This window comes from Lissotriton helveticus, chromosome 11 (genome assembly GCF_964261635.1).
Source record: "Lissotriton helveticus chromosome 11, aLisHel1.1, whole genome shotgun sequence".
Lineage (NCBI taxonomy): Eukaryota > Metazoa > Chordata > Amphibia > Caudata > Salamandridae > Lissotriton > Lissotriton helveticus.
The window spans coordinates 255,238,392-255,265,259 of record NC_136072.1 but is presented as its reverse complement, the minus strand read 5'-3'; positions in this window follow the sequence as shown (position 1 = coordinate 255,265,259).

Genomic DNA, 26,868 nt, shown 5'->3' with positions numbered 1-26,868 from the left:
TCTCCACCCTGATAATGGGAATGAAGTCTCCACATTCTTAAGCATAGATTACAGTAGTAAATGTGGGATGGATGTGAGATGGGGAAGGTTTACTACTAAAGGGAAAGAGATTAGGGCTGAGTAAAGAAGGGTTAAGGAAGGGTCATAAAGTGTTTAGGGAGGGACATGATCACAATCACAAAATAGCAAATACATTGCTATTTACAAACTGCACTTCAAAAGTTACTGCAGCCAAATATGGGCCCAGATAGCAGTTAAATACTACAACTGAGAGCTGAAGTAAGCCCAGCACCACACGGGGCCAGCAACTGGTCCAGCAACACCTCCCCATCAAAATTAATGGAGTTAGGAACTTTAAATAAAGCCTCCATAAGAAATAATTTTAAATGAAATTCAATTAATTCAGATAGTTAAAATATAAATAATTATAATTCAATGCATATATATATATATAATAGTACAGTTGTTAATGTAAATATAGACAATTGAATTATCTTTTTGAAAGTTTTAAATGTATGTAACAATAAATGTATTAACAATAATTAATGTAAATTGACATTAATTCTATACATCACTTTGAATTTTTATTGAGGCATTATAAAATTTTATTTTACTTTCGTTGGAAGTCTATTTTTATTTTAAACATGAGAAAAAATAATTTCACATAATTTAGTATATTACATTAATTAAAGATGTTTTATAAAATGTAGTTATTAGTACTGTAGTACTTTTTATTTAGTTTTTTATTTGTGATAAATATATAACGTTATTTACATTAATATTTCAAATTAAAATATTGTTATAAACTATTTTCAACTTTAATAAATGTTTTTTACTTTTCCTTATACTTTACCACAGGGAGACTCTGCAGTTTGGGCAGAGACCTCTGTACGGTAAAGTATCGGTGAAAAGTAATCTTTACATTACTATAGGGAGATTGCTGCATTCTTAGTGGAGATCTATGCATGGTAAAGTATAGGGGAAAGTTCCTGATAATTTACCACAGGGAGATCTCCACCCGGTAGGTACTTCTAACTAAGGTAGAATTCTTTTGTTGCTTCTTTCACGAAGCCTATGTGCAAGCATGACTACACTTTGTGAACAAAAGCTTTAAATCCAACAATATGTTATATTGAGAGCAAATGACATTATTGTGCAAGTGCAATTAGTCATAACACTGTGAATTTATAAAAGGCTAAATTATGCAAAGAACCAGCATGTCCTAAACAAACGAAACACATAAATCAGCAATTAGCCTATCATCTTAGAAATGCTGTCAGCATTTTGGACACCCCACTCAATGAAAAAGCACTATAAACACATGGAAGTTAATGACTGAATGGAGCTTACCTAAATCTACTTTGCCATTATCCAAACCTTTGATTTTCCTAAAATTACATCCTTAAAGTAGTTACTCGTAAGGGATTTCATCCAACTTTCTTCATCTATTGGCCTGTTGTTGTGTGATTCAAGTTTTTCTTCTGCCCACCCAAAGCAAATAGCATGGGGCTATTCAGCCACATCAGCCATTGGCTAAATCTGCTAAATGACACAGTTCAGTCATTTCACAAATAGCACATACACACACAAATCATTTCCCTTCAATGTATGGAACAGATATGGTAATATGTAATTTTTTGGAACCCAAAAGTATTGCTGCGTTTAGCCAAATGTTTCTTTTAGCACGGGTGAGGGCGAGTCAGCTTCCCTAACAATAGAATTTTTCCCTTAGCCACCCCCAAGATCCCTAAAATAAACCAAATAAAACAAGCATTGAAAAAGCCAAACGACTGCCAGTTAACTCCAGAACTATTGGATTTGCCAATGCTTATTACACCTGTTAACTCTGCATTGGCAAAAGCTGCACCTCATTATCATTGGCCGAGCTCCTAAAATACAGCAATCAGCAACTTCAAGATGACCAGTTGACCTTTGCAAAGGGTTCTTCCTTGAGCTGCAACACCTGTGGCAGCTCTTTTACTAATTCTTGATACATGTGAGCTAGAAATATGTTTTTGTTAATATCTGTAAATTGTGCATCTTATGATGATTTTTTAATGGATTCAGAAATGCAGATATTGAGGAAGGAAAAGAAAAACTGTGTTAGTGAAACGTGAGTGGCATGCTTTCTTTTTTGTTAAAATGTGCATTTTCCTTAAATGAATATGTTCAGACTTGCTACTTTTAACTGAGGCCCAACTTGCCTATCCACATTGTGCACTCTTTCATTACTGCTATCAAGGAATGTCTCATAAATGGATAGTAACTTTTAATTTGCACATAATTCTACCTGATCCAGGAGTGTGTAAATTGGACTTACACACAATTTGCATGCCCGATTTGCTGAAGAATTTTGGGGCATACTATCAAGGACGGGCGATACATTATCGCCGCTTTTATCGGCAGGAAACTGCCGATAAAGCGGCGATAATGGGCTTGATAATATGCTCTATGAATTCCTATCGAAGCCCATGTTAGATGTGAAGACGTCTAACTTGGGCTTCGATAGGTATTCATAAAGCATATTATCAAGCCCATTATCGCCGCTTTATCGGCAGTTTCCTGACGATAAAAGCGGCGATAATGTATCGCCCGTCCTTGATAATATGCCCCTGACTTCTCACAAAAGGTGGGTGAAAACTTTGGCATCTGATGCAATTTCATTTTGACTTTGCATCTCATTTTTAGTGGAAGCAAGAATTGCCTAATGATAATCATGGTCTGACTCACGCTCTAGCTATGTATGTGGTATTTGTATAGCTGTCATCTAGCCAAAAGGCAACGGAGCATTGTACAAGGTCAATGGAAAAGAAACAGCCAATGTGTGATTGGAGAGGTAGCTGATTTCTAAGAGAGAATGTGACTTTTACTACATCATGATGTAGTGCTCTTCAAAGAGGTGTGGCTTAAACTCTTTCCTAAACTGGAGCAGGGTTGGGGCAGCAAGGAAAAGACTCCTAGTATGACTAGTTTTCAGCAGTGTCTGGGGTTGGGGTTGCTGTCTGACCCTGGCATTAGATACCACAGCTACCCACACCCTCTGAAAGATTGGCATTACAAGGAAAAATCTTAAAGTCTCCATGTTGCATATTTGGGCCTCTACTGTTGTGAGTGAAAATCCCACCCACACAAGTTGGGTATTGCTTTTATTGAGAGAACTTTGGGAATGCTGAGTGGTATGTTTTTGTTGATCCCTGCACATTCTATCAATTTCATCACATAATAATGAGGACATTCTGTTAAATTAGCCAAAGTTTGATGTTTGCAGGGCATTCTGGATTAGAATCCAAGCCAGACACTGGTATCTAGTTTTCAGCAATGTCTGCGGTTGATGACTTTTCTCAGTGTCAAATGATGATAGGCCTAAATAGTGTTGCGACCCACAGCTCCCGAAAGATTGAAATTTCAAGGAAAACCTTGATGTCTTCTTTTTGCATTTTGAGGCCTCTTCTATCTATGGTGATAGGCTCACCCACACAAGTGTTGACCACATTTATCAAAAGATGTTCGGAAACTATGAATGTTAAAACAATAAGGGTCTAATTACGATGTCGGGCAGACTCAGGTCCATCCGGCACAATTGCGGATTGGAAACAGCCCGACCTCAGGTTGACGGTTCTGACCATATTATTTTGATGCAACAAACATCCACTTTTCAATGCAAGCTTGTGCGGCGGGCAGAAAAGGCCTGCAGCACAATCTTCCATTGAAAAATTGATGTTTTCAAACATCCTTGTACGGTGTTCCAGGCACCACACCAGCATCATGATCCCGATGGTGGAGCCACAGTCATTAAGGGATTATGCGGTGTCTCCTTGAGCCCATCGGAAAGCGTTGGACGGCACTTATGCCTGCTGCCTCCGACTGCATTGGTCGGACCGCAGCAGCAGATAGCAGTCAGACCGAAACCGACAAGCCATCGTAATCGGGCCCTTAATATTATGTATTGAATTTCTCTCCATATGTCAGTGTGCAAGAAAGAACCCAATTTGCAAAACACCCTCTGAATCACATGACATTATGGGTAAACCCAAGTTCAAACTTTTACTAAGAACCATTATTCCTAACCTCGGATTCTTTGGCATTTTGGAAAAACCAAAGTTGTTCATGCTAATTTTACATTCATTTCATTTTACCATATGAATTAATGTATGGTTGAGATACAATGAGAACTCATTAGAAGCTGAAGCTGTGTTGACAGGTCTGGGTGTCACCTATAAAGGCTATGGAGAACTCGGGTTTTTTAGAAGTTCAGGGAGATACTGGGCGCACAGCACACGCTAGTGTAGACAAAAGGTTAGGTCAGGGTGCAAAAAGGTGAGGGGAAAAGGCCCTAAACCCCTCTTAAGGGTGTGCAGGGCACACGCATGACAAATACAAAAACAAATACCAAATGCACACCAATATACAGTACAGAAAGAGATGTCTCAATGGGCATAAATTAGTACAAATGACAAGGTTCAGAACAGAAGAGGGGAAGCGAAGTAGTGCGATTCCTCTTTAATTGTATGGATGGCCAGCCGACACGTGTTTCGTCGTCAAGCGGTAACAATGCTTGTACGACTCATCAGGGCTGGGGAAGATACAAAGTACATGATGGAATACGTTGTCCACACAACATTAATTAAATTGTTTCTTTAGAAACTAGTGATCGTGTCTAGTTCTTGGTGCGCGTGAGGGTGCAGGTGGCGGTCGTGGCAGTAATAAATTTGTTTAAATCAAAACTGATTGAGTGGTGGAAGCACACAGTGCCAAGCAAAGTGACTTAAAAAAAACGTTACATCGGACGTGGGCAGTGATTGAGTGCTGGTGCGTGCAAGAGTGCGGGTGCAGGGGATACCGATCGTCAAGTGCCTATGGTAGCTGGGTAGACCTCTACTGGGAGTAGACGGATAAAGGTGAGTGTTCTGTGATCGTAATGTAAGTGGTGGTGCCAACTGTGGTGGTTCTAGAGGAAACGAGAGGATTGGTAGTCCTCCGATGGTGTTGCGAGAACATGCACATACAGTATGCGGGTGGGTTCTAGACGTGAAAAAATGGTAGGGGGGGGAGGGGTTTAAGCACACGCACATAATCTATAGTGGAGTAGAGAAAAAAACCGGCTACGCGCTTCCTACCTGTAGCGCGAAGGATTAGGACCATAGGTCTATTGAAAGGAAGAATGAAGAAGGAAACAAAATGGCAAGACCAGGTATCAGGACCAATTGAAAAATACGGCATGGAGCACTGTACATTTATACTAGGTCCCATGTGCGGATATTGTTACTGCCGAGAAAAATGAGTAATATACAGACAGAAAAGACTCACCGCTAAGCCGGTGATACTTCCGACCCGGCCCCTGCTCGAGACCAGGTAGACGCTCGTCGGTGGTTATGGCTCCAAATTCAAGGGTCATGTAGTATGGGCGATGCTGATATGAAATACAATAGGAATATTGTATTGGTAATGCCCCAAAGTAGTACACTAGTAAAATTAAAATAATGTCCCACAGGAAAAAGTGGGGCACAAATCGGGTAACGGGATCGCTCATAGTGATTGAGTCCCGAAGTATAAGTGAATGGTCTCACCTTTGTGTTGAAAAAACAGTGCTCCAGGCTATTCAGGTATGTGAATGCCACAAGTGAAGTACAACAAAGCCTCTGCTTCTGGGGTGCTGGAGTGACTCAATGGGACGATCCGAATTGATCGTTAAGGTTCTTTTGATCACACATGGATGTGTGTTCTCTGTATGGGACGAGATGAGAAAATGCGAGCGTGAGTAGGCACGTTCACTGAAGACCGGAATATGTGGTCCTGCAATTAGAAACGTAAGGATCGGACTTAACTGTTCCTGAGTGAAAGCACAACGAGAAATAGAAAAGCTTACCAGTAGTTTGAGCAAAAAGCTGATAGCGCGACCTGCGAGATGAGTACCTCCTCGCAGCGGTTCCGGGTGCGGACACGTGATTCCGACCCGGAAGTGAATTTATAACGTTTCAGGGGCGGTACCCGTATGTGAGCAGCTAGAGCGCTGACACCTCTTGTTCGGTTGTTGTGTTAAAAGGAGCGTGGAGCTCGTTTTCGCGGGTGCGCTGAAAAGGCAGAGCTAGCCAATCAGTCCTATAGTGGTATAGGCAGACTGTGTTGCCTTGAGACATATGGTTCGCGGCGGGATACCGTAAGGCTTGTCATAACACAACAAGTCTATTAGTCGCTTGAAAGAAAACAAGGTATGAATATGACACCGATTAATAAATAGAGTCCCGCGACATGACATAGATAAATGTCAGAAAAACGTAGGATGATATTGAATACCATAAACACCCACCATCATGCACAATAGGTGGTCATGCATCCGATCCTTGAAGTGTAAAGGTGATCAGTGACACATTACACATTAACATAGGCGGAAAATGAGACATAATACATCACATTAGTCATCTCACCTCAAATAGAACGACATGTAAAGGCACAGAGGTGGCTAGTAAACAAATCTCATCACAAATCGTCTGTGATTATGCAGGTGGTCCAGAATGGGCATAGAGGTTCAAAATGACAAAAATAAATGAATATACCTGCAGATTGAAAGTGTTGCGTGTCTAATGTGACACGAAAAGGGTGACATGGGCAATGTAGTACCCTTTGTGGCATGTGATTAACAAACATGTGTTACATTGATGCAAAGAGAAGCAATAATGTCATAACCAATAGTGGCCTCATGGACACTTCACTGCGAGAAGCCGCCGCAAGGAAAGTGGCGGAGGAAAGTACAGTGAGGTCTGGTGCAATGTTCACTACAGAAATGACAAGATTGTAGCATGTAGAGCTATGCATGCAGGAAATGTACAGAGGGGATCAGTCCCCTAGAAAGAATTGCATCTCCTGATCGTAATTAAGCCCCTGAGACACGGTGCGAAGGCGTAGAATCCATGTTGCCTCCAGGCGTCTTAGCTTGAGTTCTCTGTTGCCGCCTCGTGCACCAATAGGGACAGTGTCAATCCCATAAAATGAAACTTGTTTGTCCAAAGATTGATCACCACACGCAGCCGCGTGTAGGGCAACTGGATATCTAGGATCCTGTTTGTGTAGCGCCCTTATATGTTCCGCTATCCTCTCTTTCAACGGGCGGATGGTGCTCCCCACGTAGATTTTCTTGCATCTGCATTCAATTATGTAAACCACATAGCGTGTGGTACAGTTAATGTTAGTCCTGATGAGGTAGGTTTCTCCCTTGGTATCCTGAAATTCAGTAGTTCTGTGTTTGGCCCACCGGCACATAGAGCAGAACCCACATCTGTAGAAGCCAATGTTACGTTTGGTCAGCCAATTGTCCTCTGTGCTGCCTCGAGGGATTGTGGGACTTAGTCTGTTCCTCAGGGTTCTGCCTCTCCTGTAGGTTATCTGAGGGTGTTCTCCTATGTAGTTGGAGATGTTTCTATCCTTCTTAAGGATGTTCCAGTGTTTGCTGAGGGTCCTGCGTAGTGCCTGGTGGTGGTTGCTGAAGTCGGTGATCATGCGGATAGTACCAAGGTCGTCAGTCTTCTTGTTGGGTTTTTCTTTCAGAGTGTCTCGTCTTTGGATTCTCATGATCCTAGATGTCGCTTTTTTCAGTAGGTTGTCTGAGTAGCCTCTTCTCTTGAAGCGTTCCTGCATGCTTTCCAAAGTTTTCTTGAAATCTTGATCGTTACTGCAGTTTCTGCGAGCTCTTAGGAATTCTCCAAAGGGGATGCTGCTGATTTGGTGGGATGGGTGAGCGCTGTCGGCGTGCAGAATCGCATTACAGGCAGTATCCTTTCTAAAGAGTCTGCTATTAAGTTTATCGTCCAGGATATAAATCTCCAGGTCTAGAAACTCAATCCTATCCAGGCTCGCCACCATGGTGAACCTCATGTCCCACGTGTTGTGGTTGAGATGCCTGTAAAAATCCATCAGGTGTTCATGTGTGCCAGACCAAATCAGGAAACAATCATCTATGTAGCGCCCCCAGTATACTATAGAGTCAATGAAGGTCGCTCCTTTGGTGCCCCAAATAAGATCGTTCTCAAGTGCGCCCATGAAAAGATTGGCAAATGATGGGGAAAATTTCGAGCCCATGGCGACTCCTTTAGTTTGTCTGTACCATGCATTGTTAAACATGAATGAGTTGTTATTCAATATAAGGTCCATCATGGAGATGAGCATGTTGGTGTGTTGCCACATGGTGGCTGGACGTTTCTGTAGAATTTTGGTGACGACTTCGAGTCCCAGATCTGGTTTGATGCTGGTGTACAGGGCTACCACATCCATGGTGACCAGAAAATTGCCAGACTGCCATTGAAGATCAGAGAGAATACTCAATATGTGTTTAGTGTCCTGTATGAAGGAAGGTTGGTTGCGTACCAGAGGCCCCAGGAACAGATCGACATATTCCGCAATTCTTTCCGTGGGGCCCCCTATCCCGGAGATGATGGGACGTCCGGGCGGGAAAGGGAGGTTTTTGTGCACCTTGGGAAGAGTGTACAGCCAAGGGTACGAGGGTTTGATCACTTTCATGTAAAGATATTCATCCTCATTAATCAGACCACTTTCTTTCCAGGTTATGAGAGATCTATTAATGTGAGTCGTGAGTGGTGCCGTAGGGTTGTGGTCCAGAAGTAGGTAGCACGTATTATCCTGTAACTGACTAAGGATTTCTTGATCATAATCCTTTTTGTTCATGATAACTACGTTCCCTCCCTTGTCCGCTTCCCTTATGATGATCTCATGATCCTTGATGAGGCTGTTCATGGCTGCTCGTTCTCCCGTAGTAAGGTTGTCTTTATATCTGAAGGTTCGTTTAGTGTCTTTCTGTTCTAGTCTATCAATGTCCTCCAACACTCTTTTGTGAAAGATGTCTATGGAGTTGCCTCCCGGTAATGTCGGGATCCATTTGGATTTGGATTTGAGCCCACTGACAATGCTGAAGTCTGATTCTATATTGAGTTCCTCTAGTAGGGTGTCCATGTCTTGAGGAGTTCGCTCCATATCCGTGATAGAGAGAAGGAGGTGTGTGGCTTGTATATCATTGATAGTTAAAACATCAGGTTCAAACTCAGTAGGGATGTTTGTAGAATTTTTATTAGACATGATTTTATTCGAAAAGTGTTTTTTCAGTTTCAGTTTTCGAGTGAACTTAAACAAATCAATTTTAAGTCTACATACATCAGTGTTTGAGAAGGGATTAAAGTTTAAGCCTTTGCTAAGAAGGGAGATCATGTTAGTGGTGAGGATTTTGGATGAAAGATTAATAACCTGTACCTCCCCCTCCTGTGTATCCGTTACTGTGGCTGGTTCCCGGATCTGAGTTTCTTCCGGTAATCTTCTACCCCTCCCCTTCCTGCCCCTACGGGTTTTGGTTCTAGTGTGCGGATACCCCTTCTTATCCGCTGGATCTCGCATAAAAAAGGGTTTGTTTCGCTGTCAGTGCGGTTTGACTCATCTTCACTGATGCTGATAGAGCTCAGCGAAGTGCTACTGGATGAGATAGAGCTTGCATCAGTAGGATTCGCTCCGTCTCTGATTTTGGGCGTAGGTTTGTTGATCATGTAGTCGTATTTTCTGTCGTATGTGAAAATTCTGCCGTCAGTGTAGTCAGCCTCATCCCTTTTCAACTGTCTAGCTTTACGGCTCTTTATCTCATTCTGATGTTTGAGAAGAATCTCGTCTAATGTTGTGTAGTTCTTTACAGTGGATTCAGGACGATTAAGATCTTTAATCTCCTGCTCTAGAATGGCAATCTCGGCTTGAAATTTCGCGACCTTACGGTCAGAGCTCTCAATGAGAATATCCATGAGGATATTGGAGTTGTTGGTCAAAGTATCCTCCCATCTGCTTAAAAGATCAGGGTCTAAATTATCGTAGGTTGGGAAGATTTGTCCTCTCAAACCTCTCGGTATGCGCTTCAGTCTTACATACTGTTTCAAAGTGATGCCATCCCACCACTTTGAATTTTCGAATTTTTTGAGTTTTTCCAATCTCACAAATTTGTCCCTCAGACCTTCTTCCTTGGTGCTGTTAGGGGCATTGATGGTGGTGGCTCTATGTGTGGACATTCCTTTGGCAAGATTCTCAAAAAGCTCTTCAGCAGCTTTGTCGCGATTCATGGTGAGGGATAGAGAGTGCTATCCTCCAAAGAGAAACAATAACAAGACGTGGCGGCTGCCCCCCTTGTACGTTAAGATAAAGGCTATGGAGAACTCGGGTTTTTTAGAAGTTCAGGGAGATACTGGGCGCACAGCACACGCTAGTGTAGACAAAAGGTTAGGTCAGGGTGCAAAAAGGTGAGGGGAAAAGGCCCTAAACCCCTCTTAAGGGTGTGCAGGGCACACGCATGACAAATACAAAAACAAATACCAAATGCACACCAATATACAGTACAGAAAGAGATGTCTCAATGGGCATAAATTAGTACAAATGACAAGGTTCAGAACAGAAGAGGGGAAGCGAAGTAGTGCGATTCCTCTTTAATTGTATGGATGGCCAGCCGACACGTGTTTCGTCGTCAAGCGGTAACAATGCTTGTACGACTCATCAGGGCTGGGGAAGATACAAAGTACATGATGGAATACGTTGTCCACACAACATTAATTAAATTGTTTCTTTAGAAACTAGTGATCGTGTCTAGTTCTTGGTGCGCGTGAGGGTGCAGGTGGCGGTCGTGGCAGTAATAAATTCGTTTAAATCAAAACTGATTGAGTGGTGGAAGCACACAGTGCCAAGCAAAGTGACTTAGAAAAAACGTTACATCGGACGTGGGCAGTGATTGAGTGCTGGTGCGTGCAAGAGTGCGGGTGCAGGGGATACCGATCGTCAAGTGCCTATGGTAGCTGGGTAGACCTCTACTGGGAGTAGACGGATAAAGGTGAGTGTTCTGTGATCGTAATGTAAGTGGTGGTGCCAACTGTGGTGGTTCTAGAGGAAACGAGAGGATTGGTAGTCCTCCGATGGTGTTGCGAGAACATGCACATACAGTATGCGGGTGGGTTCTAGACGTGAAAAAATGGTAGGGGGGGAGGGGTTTAAGCACACGCACATAATCTATAGTGGAGTAGAGAAAAAAAACGGCTACGCGCTTCCTACCTGTAGCGCGAAGGATTAGGACCATAGGTCTATTGAAAGGAAGAATGAAGAAGGAAACAAAATGGCAAGACCAGGTATCAGGACCAATTGAAAAATACGGCATGGAGCACTGTACATTTATACTAGGTCCCATGTGCGGATATTGTTACTGCCGAGAAAAATGAGTAATATACAGACAGAAAAGACTCACCGCTAAGCCGGTGATACTTCCGACCCGGCCCCTGCTCGAGACCAGGTAGACGCTCGTCGGTGGTTATGGCTCCAAATTCAAGGGTCATGTAGTATGGGCGATGCTGATATGAAATACAATAGGAATATTGTATTGGTAATGCCCCAAAGTATTACACTAGTAAAATTAAAATAATGTCCCACAGGAAAAAGTGGGGCACAAATCGGGTAACGGGATCGCTCATAGTGATTGAGTCCCGAAGTATAAGTGAATGGTCTCACCTTTGTGTTGAAAAAACAGTGCTCCAGGCTATTCAGGTATGTGAATGCCACAAGTGAAGTACAACAAAGCCTCTGCTTCTGGGGTGCTGGAGTGACTCAATGGGACGATCCGAATTGATCGTTAAGGTTCTTTTGATCACACATGGATGTGTGTTCTCTGTATGGGACGAGATGAGAAAATGCGAGCGTGAGTAGGCACGTTCACTGAAGACCGGAATATGTGGTCCTGCAATTAGAAACGTAAGGATCGGACTTAACTGTTCCTGAGTGAAAGCACAACGAGAAATAGTAAAGCTTACCAGTAGTTTGAGCAAAAAGCTGATAGCGCGACCTGCGAGATGAGTACCTCCTCGCAGCGGTTCCGGGTGCGGACACGTGATTCCGACCCGGAAGTGAATTTATAACGTTTCAGGGGCGGTACCCGTATGTGAGCAGCTAGAGCGCTGACACCTCTTGTTCGGTTGTTGTGTTAAAAGGAGCGTGGAGCTCGTTTTCGCGGGTGCGCTGAAAAGGCAGAGCTAGCCAATCAGTCCTATAGTGGTATAGGCAGACTGTGTTGCCTTGAGACATATGGTTCGCGGCGGGATACCGTAAGGCTTGTCATAACACAACAAGTCTATTAGTCGCTTGAAAGAAAACAAGGTATGAATATGACACCGATTAATAAATAGAGACCCGCGACATGACATAGATAAATGTCAGAAAAACGTAGGATGATATTGAATACCATAAACACCCACCATCATGCACAATAGGTGGTCATGCATCCGATCCTTGAAGTGTAAAGGTGATCAGTGACACATTACACATTAACATAGGCGGAAAATGAGACATAATACATCACATTAGTCATCTCACCTCAAATAGAACGACATGTAAAGGCACAGAGGTGGCTAGTAAACAAATCTCATCACAAATCGTCTGTGATTATGCAGGTGGTCCAGAATGGGCATAGAGGTTCAAAATGACAAAAATAAATGAATATACCTGCAGATTGAAAGTGTTGCGTGTCTAATGTGACACGAAAAGGGTGACATGGGCAATGTAGTACCCTTTGTGGCATGTGATTAACAAACATGTGTTACATTGATGCAAAGAGAAGCAATAATGTCATAACCAATAGTGGCCTCATGGACACTTCACTGCGAGAAGCCGCCGCAAGGAAAGTGGCGGAGGAAAGTACAGTGAGGTCTGGTGCAATGTTCACTACAGAAATGACAAGATTGTAGCATGTAGAGCTATGCATGCAGGAAATGTACAGAGGGGATCAGTCCCCTAGAAAGAATTGCATCTCCTGATCGTAATTAAGCCCCTGAGACACGGTGCGAAGGCGTAGAATCCATGTTGCCTCCAGGCGTCTTAGCTTGAGTTCTCTGTTGCCGCCTCGTGCACCAATAGGGACAGTGTCAATCCCATAAAATGAAACTTGTTTGTCCAAAGATTGATCACCACACGCAGCCGCGTGTAGGGCAACTGGATATCTAGGATCCTGTTTGTGTAGCGCCCTTATATGTTCCGCTATCCTCTCTTTCAACGGGCGGATGGTGCTCCCCACGTAGATTTTCTTGCATCTGCATTCAATTATGTAAACCACATAGCGTGTGGTACAGTTAATGTTAGTCCTGATTAGGTAGGTTTCTCCCTTGGTATCCTGAAATTCAGTAGTTCTGTGTTTGGCCCACCGGCACATAGAGCAGAACCCACATCTGTAGAAGCCAATGTTACGTTTGGTCAGCCAATTGTCCTCTGTGCTGCCTCGAGGGATTGTGGGACTTAGTCTGTTCCTCAGGGTTCTGCCTCTCCTGTAGGTTATCTGAGGGTGTTCTCCTATGTAGTTGGAGATGTTTCTATCCTTCTTAAGGATGTTCCAGTGTTTGCTGAGGGTCCTGCGTAGTGCCTGGTGGTGGTTGCTGAAGTCGGTGATCATTCGGATAGTACCAAGGTCGTCAGTCTTCTTGTTGGGTTTTTCTTTCAGAGTGTCTCGTCTTTGGATTCTCATGATCCTAGATGTCGCTTTTTTCAGTAGGTTGTCTGAGTAGCCTCTTCTCTTGAAGCGTTCCTGCATGCTTTCACTTGTGGCATTCACATACCTGAATAGCCTGGAGCACTGTTTTTTCAACACAAAGGTGAGACCATTCACTTATACTTCGGGACTCAATCACTATGAGCGATCCCGTTACCCGATTTGTGCCCCACTTTTTCCTGTGGGACATTATTTTAATTTTACTAGTGTACTACTTTGGGGCATTACCAATACAATATTCCTATTGTATTTCATATCAGCATCGCCCATACTACATGACCCTTGAATTTGGAGCCATAACCACCGACGAGCGTCTACCTGGTCTCGAGCAGGGGCCGGGTCGGAAGTATCACCGGCTTAGCGGTGAGTCTTTTCTGTCTGTATATTACTCATTTTTCTCGGCAGTAACAATATCCGCACATGGGACCTAGTATAAATGTACAGTGCTCCATGCCGTATTTTTCAATTGGTCCTGATACCTGGTCTTGCCATTTTGTTTCCTTCTTCATTCTTCCTTTCAATAGACCTATGGTCCTAATCCTTCGCGCTACAGGTAGGAAGCGCGTAGCCGTTTTTTTTCTCTACTCCACTATAGATTATGTGCGTGTGCTTAAACCCCTCCCCCCCCTACCATTTTTTCACGTCTAGAACCCACCCGCATACTGTATGTGCATGTTCTCGCAACACCATCGGAGGACTACCAATCCTCTCGTTTCCTCTAGAACCACCACAGTTGGCACCACCACTTACATTACGATCACAGAACACTCACCTTTATCCGTCTACTCCCAGTAGAGGTCTACCCAGCTACCATAGGCACTTGACGATCGGTATCCCCTGCACCCGCACTCTTGCACGCACCAGCACTCAATCACTGCCCACGTCCGATGTAACGTTTTTTCTAAGTCACTTTGCTTGGCACTGTGTGCTTCCACCACTCAATCAGTTTTGATTTGAACGAATTTATTACTGCCACGACCGCCACCTGCACCCTCACGCGCACCAAGAACTAGACACGATCACTAGTTTCTAAAGAAACAATTTAATTAATGTTGTGTGGACAACGTATTCCATCATGTACTTTGTATCTTCCCCAGCCCTGATGAGTCGTACAAGCATTGTTACCGCTTGACGACGAAACACGTGTCGGCTGGCCATCCATACAATTAAAGAGGAATCGCACTACTTCGCTTCCCCTCTTCTGTTCTGAACCTTGTCATTTGTACTAATTTATGCCCATTGAGACATCTCTTTCTGTACTGTATATTGGTGTGCATTTGGTATTTGTTTCTGGGTGTCACCTATGTTTTGGCCATTGGGGCAAAAATTACTGGAAAAAAACATTTGCATCTATTTCTCTTTTTACTACTATCCCATTCGATTTTGATATTCAGGATTTGTTTCTTTGGTAAAATCCTGGGCTATCTATACTAATGACTCTTTACTGTTTTGCAATGTTGTCTACTTCTCAGTAGTACAGTATTCTGAATTATCCTAAAGTGGATAGAAGTTGCCGGCCTCATTTATGAAAAGTGTCTCATCGCTGGTTGAAAACTTTATTGAGGAATCAGGCAATACATTACAACTAATGCGCAGGCGCTGGAAAGTCAGCGCTCTAGTCGTTGTTTCACCACAAACGCGGCCATTGTCACGTGACCCCAAGAGCACTTCTGCCTCAGCCCCCGTTATAGCAGCAACTCTGCATCCAATCCGGGCACACTAGCGGGACCCGATCAGCTGCCTAGGTTATACCGAACCTCTGACCCTTGACAAACATGAGTACTGGCACCCGTTTTACACGGACACTGCAGTAGCAAGCAGTGCTTAGCAGGACGCCAATTTACGAACGCTCTTTGCTCCGTTCATGGCCATTTTCTCTTGCTTTCTTTCTTTCCGCCTCTAGAGTCGGCAGGGTAGTAGCAGAGTATCATCGGATCCATGAGACATAACTAACTCAGAGTTTAAGTGAGGCCTCAATTGTCAGTCTTAATTGTTTGTCCGTCATGAGTGTGTTTGCATTTATGTTTACATGTTTCCTTAAGAAATCTCACGCGCAGTCACCAGCTACTTGTTCTTGATAATTTGTAAATATTCACAACAATGTGCCAATATGCGAACGAATATACAGCACATAAAATATTCACATAGATATCCAATATGTGAACCTATGTATAGCACATTATATTTCCACAAAATGCGAGTGTTCCAATAGCCTCGGGACATTTGGCAAGTTAAGCATCCACCGGGGCACATTGTAGCCACACATGGTCATTGAATAGGTCACAGTCAAGCATGCTCAAACGCAATCCTAAAGCATGATGTCTACACCTACTCACCATAGAGCGCGACAAGCACTAATTGACGTTTTAAACATCGAAACGACCGGCATTTGCTATTTCTTGTTTTACAGGTACTCCAAACAGAGGATTTGTAAGCAACCAATCCACCACACACACAGCAAACTTTAGGGTGTGTGCTGATACAACCACCTTTGTGATCCCAGTTTTTTGGGTCACACACATTGTTCTGGTCCTGAAGAAAGCCCTATGATCAAACCTAATGGCTGAAACTAGTAGACCAATATTTTACAGGGATACTGAGGCATATTAAAAACATCAAGAGGATCCCGCAAATGTTTTTAACCCTTGTCCTAGGGCCCTACTATTAAAACATTTCTGAGGGTTATACCTAGAGACATTTTTTAACACATAACTGCACTTCACATATCACTTCACTTTTCTTACACAAACAACCTGCTCCTCTGTAACTCAGGCGTTGAAGCACAGCTAGATTGCGCTAGGTAATCTAGCTGGGCCCCGATGATGAAGCATGGCACCTACCAGGTAGGTGGGTGTGGGGTTTCCTAAAAACTACAAGAAGTTGTTTGCGCTCTTCATGGCCTTCACACATAGAAATGTTTGACAATCACTTTTGCTCCAAAAAACAGTTTTTTTTAAACTATTCTGACTTTTGGCCAAAACTGTGCAGAGTGCAATGTCAGCATAGTAAAACCTTTGTAGAGGCAACTTTTATGTAAACACAATTTCTTGTGCATCACTTTTTCCTTTTTAAAAAAAAGCAAACTTCATAATGTTGCTACATTTTTGCGCTTGCTTCAATTCTTTCCAGGGAAATCCACACACTCTGAGCACCTTTAGAACCCCCAATATTTGGGAAAAGGTTGCAAAAGCCAGAGCACTTAAGACAGGAAGTGGTAGAAAAATAGTTCATGGGGTGTGATTGATGTCCATGCCCAGGTGAAGGGGTTTGCCCATGTATCTGACTAAGCAATACTGGGCCACTGGAGGTTCTGGTTGTGGAGTGGGAAGTGATGGGTTTGTGAGTGATGCACATGAGTTGTTGGTAAGGCTTCTGCGAGGAGTGGCCCTTGCAGATGGATGTTCTGCCCCAGTTGACCAAAATGAATGTCTATTTTCTGTAGGTTGACACAGGCACCTATGTCATGTGGTCTGTATCATATTATTATTATTATTATTATTATTATTATTATTATTATTATTATTATCATTATTATTAATATTATTATTATTATTATTATTATTAAGACACTTGAAGTACGCACACCTACTCCAAGGAGTGTCCCGGCGCAGTAACTGCATTACGGTTAAGCAGGCAGCGTGTACAGTTTAATTAAAGAACCATTTTTTCAACTTCTTTTTAAATAAACCGGTATCTCTTACAGAGCGTAAATCCAGCAGAAGCGTATTCCATGCTGACCAACAGCGCCAGGGATCTGCCACCAGCTCTCTGTCTATGAATCCTGGGCGTGTGGGCCAGCAGTTTATTCAATGATCGCAGTTGCCTCAACGGGATGTGGCAGCTGAATCTGGAGCACAAATAGGAAGAACCTTTGGCGTACAAGGCGGCATGGACCAACACCAGGGCCTTGAACTTCACACTGTCCCTAATTGGAAGCCAGTGGAGATCCCGAAGAATTGGTCTAGCACTCTCCTCCTAGGGAGGTTAAGCAGGATCTGAGCAGCCGTATTCTGGTTCACCTGGAGTTTGTCAAGAAGATATCCTGGCAGACCTGCATACAGGGCATTGCATTAGTCAATGCGGGACGTGATAAGTGCTTGAATAATCGTTTTCTTCACATGCAGAGGTAAGAGCGGCAGAAATTTCTTTAGTGCTCTCAGAATACCGAAGTAGGTTCCAACCAGGCTTTTGATTTGGGTCCCAAAAGACAACCTGTCATTAAACTAAATCCCCAGATGTATTACCGGCCCACCATGGGGAGGCGGCAGGGGTGAATCATCCAACCAGATAGAAAGCCAAAATTGTGGGGGGTAATCCCCAAAGAGGAGAATATCTGTTTTGTCCTCATTAACTTGCGCTTTTTCCAGACAGTGGAAAACTGAAGTAAGACAGGATTTTACAAGAGAGCAATCTGCTCTCACCCCTCATTCCAGGAAAAGAGCAGCTGTGTATTGTCCGTATAGAAGATAACTTTTTCACCACATTTATCTGCTAACTAAATTAAAGGGGTAAGGTTAAATATTGAACAGCATGGGGCTCGGTGCCGAGCCCTGTGGAACCTTGTGTATCCAATTTTTGAGAAGCAGCTGAGAAAGGGGGAATCCAGATTTGTTGGCTTCTGTCCTCCAGGAAGGATTTTACCCAGATCCATGTTGAACCAGACACGCCTATCTCCAGCAGACGGTCTAACAGAAGGGCATGCGGCACCGTTTGGAACCCCGCTGACAAGTCCAGTAGTACCAGTACTGCCTTGCCCTCTGTATCCAGGGTGCCCTCACAGCTTCTACTGCCTCAACTAGCACAGTTTTAGTACTGTGCAAGGCCCTGAAACCTGATGAATCTGAGTGAAGGAGCCAATTGTGCTCCACGAACACCTTGGCAGCTGTCTATTCACCTGCTTCTCAAAAATCTTAGAGAAGGCTGGAAGCAAGGAAATTGGCCTTTAATTAACAGGTAAGGAGGTATCTGCAGAAGTTTTTTTAACCAGGGGAAGAATAATCGCATGTTTCCAACAGCTGGGTACCTTAGTATCTGCTAAGGATAAGTTAAACAGCATATTGGCCAGAGGATTAATAACCTCTGCCCTGCCACTCACAATTTGGGGAGACAACGGTCGATTGGGGAGCCTGATTTTGACATTTTAAGAGTGTTGAGGGAGCCCTCCAGAGAAATGGCTTCACAGGTGTCCAATTTGGGGTGAATAACTGGGCTGCTTATGACATGGACGCCTTTTGACAGGGTTTTCATCTTCCCGAACTTGCCTTCTTGCCTGAATAGTTTGGACCTCTGCAGCAAAAAAGCCACCAGTTCTTCACACTACTCATTGGAAGCCTCCTTGGGGTGAGTACCGGCTGCTGGAGTCAGGAAACTCTTAACTAATCAAGGAAATATCTTTAGAGTTGTTAGCTGAGCAGACAATGCACTCCGCATAGTAGAGGCGTTTAGCTCTTGGGATAGCAGTGTAATTATTCTTTTGAGCTTTTTAAAGAGCTCTTCATCTGCTAAATTATAGTCCTTCCTCCATTTACGTTCTAAATTCTTGCAGTGATGTTTTTCCAGTTTCACGGACCTGGAAAACCAAGGCTTAGAGGGGGTGCTTCATCCTCCTCTTTGCTGGATGATGGGAGCCAATTGTTCAGCAATTCTATTAATCCAGTTGTAGCAGCTTAATGCATCAACCTCGATATCACCAGAAACTCAGGGGTGTACAAGGCTAGGCTCTTCATGAATTGAAGAGGGTCTATCTTATTAAAGGCTTTCGCTCTCTGTATCTTTCCATTTGAGTCCTGTTCTGGTTTATTCAACGTCTGCCAGGCAAACTTAATCAGAAAGTGATCTGACCAGATCATGGGAAGGGGTCATCAATTATTATTGCCCCATTGGAGCAAACTTGATCTAAAATGTGTCATCCTAGATGAGTAGGTTTCACCACAAATTGTGTGAGGTTTAGTGGTTCATGGATTCAGGAAACTTGAAAGCCTCCCCATCCTCAGGTTTATCTAAGTGTAGATTAAAATCACCTAGGACCATGAAGTGGGAGTATCTTAAGACCAGGTGAGAGATTGCAGTGTCCAAAAATGTCAAAAAGGCACTGGCTGGTCCTGATGGTCTATATATCAAGAGTGCTGCTACTGCATGCTGGGGAGAGCAGTTAATGCAGAAGCTCAATCATTCTGCCCCCATAAACTTTGCCAGCTCATTCCACTGGCAGCTCCATTGTTCCTTTAACACGATTGGTAATGCGCCTCCCCTTCCCTCTTGCCAGTTCAACCTGATAACCTTGAATCCCTTAGGAACAGCCATCGCAATGACCGGGTTCGAAGTTTTGGTCAGCCAAGTTCCGGTAAGGAATAGTAGGTCGAGAACCACCTTGTTAGACCTGGCAAACCTTGGCGTGATTACCCCTGACTTTCTGCCTCTACCACCTTTGCTTTTAAGATGCTGATCAGTGTCAAAATACGAGAGTTCCCTGTTTAAAATGGAATGGTGATTGGTTGGCCATGATAGGTATGTTTGCCTTACTAGTCAAAGTCCCTAGTGATGTGCACTGTGTGTGCAAGGGCTACTTATGCAAGGGCAAGCAGAGAAGGGAACGCAGGCCTTCAGTGTAGGGCCGGCATGCAGAATGCTAAGTTAGCATGTTGTCCTGACAAGTGCAACCACTTGTCAGGCCTGACTTTCCCTTTTACATACACTTTGGGCACCCCTGTGGTAGATCCCAGGTAACCCCTGGGCAGGGTGCACTGTAGGTAAAAGGCAGAACATATACTGAGGTGGGTGCTATGTTCTGACAGTGAAATACTCTTCACTTCGTTTTTCACTGCTGAAAGGCCATCCTGCCAATAGGACAGAATGGGAAGGCTTGGTGTTGTGTTTGTTAGCCTAGTTTCCTTTCAGTTTATAATGGAGAGGTGAAGTTTAGTATGTATGAACTCACAGTGTTATAACACATCTTTCTGTGAAGGTGGTTTTGTCACTGTGTGTTCATAAACCACTCTTTTAGAAAGTGGCTGAGTCTTGTGCTCTGAGAATTTCTGTGTGTCTCTGAAATGTGGATTGTCTGGATCACTGGCAGAATATCGAGGAGCAAAATATCGAGGAAAAAATATAGAATGCCAGAATATATAATTCCTATCTACAAACAGGTAAGTACAAAAATATTGAGCCCAAAATATTGTTGTAAATAATAGAGTTTGTTAAAATATCAAATTTTTTAAATGTCTTAAAAGTAATGTAAAATTAATTAAAAAATAAATATAAATAAATAAAACATACTTGAAAACACTTACATAACCTTACAATTAATAAATAATTAATGTAAGTAAAAAAACATGCATTTTTATTTTTAATACATTTATATATATATTTACTTATTATTAATACAAATATTCAATATTTTTAGCGTAGGATATCGGGAGGCTAACATTTACTATTCCCACTCCAGTGAGTGCAACAGTAGGGAAAGCGTTAGATATCCGGAGGGTAAAAATTACTATTCCCACTCCAGTGAGTGCAACAGTAGGGAAAGCATAATATAGCGTAGGGGTAATAATGACTATTCCCACTCCAGTGAGTGCAACAGTAGGGAAAGCGTTGGATAGTGGGAGGGTTTATATTACTATTCCCACTTCAGAGAGTGCAACAGTAGGGAAAGCGTTGGTGTTGCAGCTCATGGTGGGGGCCGCCAGAGAACACTGCTCTGAGACATAGAGATCGCAGTAGCCGGTAGCGCTCATGGAAGAACTACAATTCCCTTGATGCGTGGAGCCGGGGGAGCATCTGACGTCAGCACGTGTTCTGTTCATTACTGCATCTGGGGGCGCCAAATGGGTGCCGTTGATTCTGTGACAGCCTATTCTCTGGCGGACTGGTAGGGGTGCAATTGCACTAACATTCTCTTTTGTTTCTTCTTTGTTCACGTGAATTGCTGCCTGGAGGAGTGTCCGATTGTGTTTCTTTTTACAGCATGCAATCCCGTTGGCTGAACCTTTCTATCGGTTCTTGCGGGATTGCTGATGCGATACCTGTGGTTCGGCATACTTCCTTTCCATACTGTGTGGCCAATTATTGCTCATCTCTCGCGGCGCAGTCCCGTTGGAGGAACCTTCCTTTCGGTTCTTGCGGGACTGCTAGCGCGACTTCTTGGGAGCAATTGATCCAATTGTTGGGAACAGCTCCGTTGGACGAACCATATCCTTGGTTCTTGCGGGGCTGTTTAGGTTCTTATCTATTGACATAACTTTCAGTGTTCACTTCTCTGATTGGTAATGGAGACAATTGCCAACGAGTGAATACTCGCAACAAGGATAGTGTCTGGTGGCATTGCATTCATTATATATTTAAGCAAAACCTTGTTTCGATGCCTTGGAGTGCTTCATTGGGTGTTTTCAACCTCGGAAACGCTGAAGCTATTTCCAGGATCGGCTGGAGGTCTTCTTACTAGTTTATTTGTTTCATGCAGCAGGGGCTTGTAGAGCTAGCACCGGAAGTCAGCTCCAAATATTCCCCCCCTGTTTTAAGGCCTCTGAAATGCTAATGGGACGTGGGGCAACAGGTCATTGCTTTCTTATTTCAGTTGATACTTTTGTACCTTCTGACGTATCCTATTCTGCCCATAGGTATATATAGAGGCAGCTCAGTGGACATTCAGGTTGCATCGCAGGCTGCGTTATTTTCCTTTACAGGTATCGTAGCTTTGTGTTGTTTATATAGCGCTTTAGGTGTACTAAGAAAGTGTTATGACGTATCATCATCAGAGGTGAATGTGTTTGTCTCATATTGCCTTGCTCTCGTTACAGGTCTCCCTCCCTGCTGTCCCCATCCTTCCCTTCCCTCGCCTGATCGTTCCAACGTGTCTGTTGCTTTACTTAGACCGTGGGACTGTCGGGAGGTGGAACCCATTTAAGCATCGTACTATTCCGAGGATTTCAGGACCTGACAGAATCAACGGCCCACGAATTGTTATCCTCCCAGTAGTACGTTGCAATGGCCACCTTAGAGGATGTGATGGCCGCTTTGGCCTTGGTACAAGCCGAGTTACCTGCCTCCAGGGCTGACGGCTTCTTTGCAGGCCCAGGTAGATCGGATGGCCAGGAATCCATTCGATATGGGAACATCTTACGCAACTCCTGTAGTAGTGGAGGTCCCACTCCCATACCATTAGCTCCACCTGAAACATTTTATGGGGATGGTAGTAAGGTTCAGGGGTTCCTTACACAAATTCTGTTACACTTCTCATGCAAATTTAAAGTATTCAATACCAATCACGCTAGAGTAGCATTATTAATTTCCTACTTGGCAGGCGATGCTGCGCAATGGGCAGTTCCCCTGGTGAAAAGAGATGACCCCTTATTACATGACTGGGATTCATTCCTCAAAGAATTTGAAAGAAAATGTAATCGTAGAATAGCCACCCATTCAGCAGACCATGAATTGCTGGAGCTCAAACAGGGGAACAGAGATCTTATCTCATACCTCAACAATTTCAAAAGGTTAATAACGGAAACTGAATGGCCCGAGGAGAAACAGACTGCGATATTTCATAAGGGATTACGAGAGGAAATGAAAGATATATTAGCCCAGATTGATCCTCAACCGACCTCTTGCGAAGACCTCATCAGTTTGGTTCTCAGATTGGACCATCGCCTTTGCGAAAGAAAGGGAGAGCATAAAAAGAGAGACAGATACACCTCTCGCTTTGAACCAACATGGATGTCAGAGAATAGTCCATCTCTGAAAGCGTAACCGATGGTGATAGGGGCAGTAAGATTGACTCTTACCACGGAAGAAAGAGATTACAGGTTCAAGAAAGGACTATGTATTTATTGTGGCAAAAGAGGCCACTTCATAAAGGAATGCACACTGAGACCAAAAACCAGGTCAGACTATAGAAAGGTGTCAGAAGTTTCTTCAGAAGCCCTTGCGGGTAGCGAGAAAGCTTGAAGATGGAGGAAGGGTACCCTGAAGCCATCCCTTTCCACACAGTGATGACCTCCATGGTGAGCCGCGCACTGATGGGGATTTACTCCAGTGTGGGGTTCCCCAGAGAGGTGGTGTCCGACAGGGATACTAATTTCATATCGCTGTATTTGAAATTTGAATGAGTGCGGTGTAACTTATAAGCTCACCACACCTTACCACCCCCAGGGCAATGGTTTGGTAGAGAGGTTTAACTGGATCTTGAAGTGCATGATCATGGGCCTGGAAGAACCCATGAGGCGTAACTGGAATGTCCTCTTGCCATGCCTATTGTTTGCCCATACAGAGGTGTCACAGAAGTCATTGCGCGCTCCAGGACAAGTGGACTGGGCCTTATGAGGTGGTGGAGCGCAGGAGCGAAGCAACCTACCTGGTTGACTTCTGGACTCCTCAGAATCTTTTAAGGGTTCTCCATGTGAACCGCCTCAAACCACACTTTGAGAGATCAGTCCGAGGTAACCATGCTCTTGGCTACAGATGACGGGGTGGAAGAGGAGAGTGAACCTCTTCCTGACCTCCTGTCAGCCCAGAATAAGGATGGGTCAGTGGATGGGGTGAACCTCTCGCCTACCCTGACCCCGGAACAACGGAAGGACTGTCCCCAGGTACTGGGTCAGTTCACTTCCCTGTTCTCCCTGACCCCCGGGTTCACCACATGGTGCGTCCATGATGTGGACACTGGAGACAGTCCGCCTGTAAAACAAAAAATGTACAGGGTAGCTGATAAGGTCAGGGCCAGTATCAAGGAGGAGGTTGCCAAGATGCTGGTTCTAGGGGTGAATGAGCCGTCAAACAGCCCCATGGCCAGCCCAGTGGCCCTTGTGCCAAAAGCTGCTGCGCCGGGTGCCACTCCTGAACTTCAGTTCTGTGTGGATTACCGTTGTCTCAGTGCGGTCACTAAGACTGATGTGCACCCCATCCCCAGAGATGATAAGCTTGTGGATCAGGTGGGGGCTGCCCGGTACCTCAGTACATTTGATTTGACATCGGGGTACTGGCAGATTGCCTTGACCAAGGGGGCCAAAGAGAGGTCAGTGTTCTCAATACCGGTGGGGCACTACCATCTCAGGGTTATACCCTTTGGGTTGAAGAACGCCCCTGCCAACTTCCAGAGACTGGTTAACCAGGTGCTGGGTGGGCTGGAGGAATTCAGCACGCTTACCTGGACGACATTGCAGTGTTCAGCTCCAGTTGGGAGGGACATTTGCGGCACCTCTGTGAAGTATTAAAGGCCTTGCAGATGGCGGGCCTCACTATCAAGGCAAGTGAGTGCCAGATAGGGCAGGGTTCTGTGGTGTACTTGGGACACCTGGTGAGAAGCAGCCAGGTGGCGCCCCTACAGGCAAAGATTGATACCATCCTGGCTTGGGAAAGCCCAAAGACCAAGACAGGAGTGAAGGCTGTTCTACGACTCACCGGGTATTAGAGACGGTTCGGGAAGGGATATGGCACTCTCTTTGCCCCCTTGACGGAACTGACGTCCAAGAAACAGCCCAAGAAGGTGGTCTGGACCGATACCTGCCAGTCCGCCCTTGATGCCCTGAAGACTACCATGTGCACGGCACCCGTGTTACGGGCGCCAGATTTCACCAGAGAGTTTATAGTGCAGATATATGCTTCAGAGCACGGGGTGGGAGCAGTGCTCTCACAATTGAAAAACGTGGGCATGGACGAACTCGTAGCTTTCATTAGCAGAAGGCAACTTCCAAGGGAACAGAGGTGGAGTGGAATTGAAAGGGAAGCTGCTGTGGTCTGGGCACTGAAGAAGCTGAGGCCGTTCTGGTTTGGTACCCACTTCCTAGTTCAGACCGACCACAGGCCCCTCACATGGTTGATGCAGATTAGGGGTGAGAACCCAAAGCTATTGAGGTGGTCCATCTCCTTACAGGGGATGGACCTCACGGTGGAACACCTTCCAGAAACAGAACACGCCAATGCTGACGGTCTGTCCAGATTTTTCCACCTTAGTGATGAGAACTCCCATGAGGGTGGGTAGGTCCCCCCACTTTTCGGCTGGTGATGGGGACACGTGTTAGACCTGGCATATCTTGGCATGATTAACCCTGACTTTTTGCCTCTACCACCTTTGCTTTTAAGATGCTTTGTGTACTTTGCCATTGCTGATCAGTGTCAAAGTACTAGAGTTCCCTGTTTAAAATGTAATGGTGAATGGTTGGCCATGATTGGTATGTTTGCCTTACTATTAAAAGTCCCTAATGATGGGCACGGTATGAGCAAGGGCTAGTAATGCAAGGGTGTGGGCAGAGAAAGGAACTCAGGCCTTCAGTGTAGGGCCTGCCCGCAGAATGCTAAGTTAGCATGTTGTCCTGACAAGGGCAACCACTTGTCAGGCCTGACTTTCCCTTTTACATACACATTGGGCACCCCTGTGGTAGACCCCAGGTAACCCATAGGCAGGATGCAGTGTAGGTAAAAGGCAGAACATATACTGAGGGGTGTGCTATGTTCTGACAGTGAAAAACACTCCATTTCGTTTTTCACTGCTGAAAGGCCATTCTGCCCATAGGACAGACTGGGGGAGGCTGGGTGTTGTGTTTGTTAGCCTAGTTTCCTGTCAGTTTATAATGGAGAGGTGAGGTTTAGTATGTATGAACTCACAGTGTTATAACACATCTTTCTGTGAAGGTGGTTTTGTCACTGTGTGTTCATAAACCCCTCTTTTAGAAAGTGGCTGAACTTTGTGCTCTGCCATTAATAGTAATGGGGTGACCCAAATAAGTCAACAGGACCTGGGTAACGATTGGTACAGGAAACAAGTGGTCCTAAACAGTAATCAATATGTTCAATAAATGCAAAACGTTACATTAAATAATCATGCACGATTAAATCCTGAAAAGTAAAGAGAAAAAGAGATGCAAGCCAAATGCATTCATAATATAAAACAGTATCCACTGATAGATTTCTGGCAAAAGCGCAGTGTTTAGCTTAATGGCAATGTATTCTTAGTTATTGCAAAACAGATAATACATCTCCCAATTGGAATAAAAGAGGGGGTGGTTACTATCAAGCAGTGAGTGGTAAGAGTGCAAAGAATGGTGCTCATGAGAAGAAGCAAGAAGGGTAGAGAGAGATAATTCAAAATTGATTTTGCCAAGTTTTCTCGTGCTAAGGTTAACTATCCCTAGCAATGAGGAAAGCCTGCCCCTAGAGTCATTTAGGACATATCCATTGTCATTATTTCTGCTTAACACAGTGGTGTTTCATCTGGGAAGGTCTCCAAAGGGCGGGGGAAAAAAGGGTGCAGGCCCCAAATGCCGTAATTGTGAAGTGTGATTACGTCGGAACCCACCAGAGGTCCTGTGAAAGTCTTACATACAGGA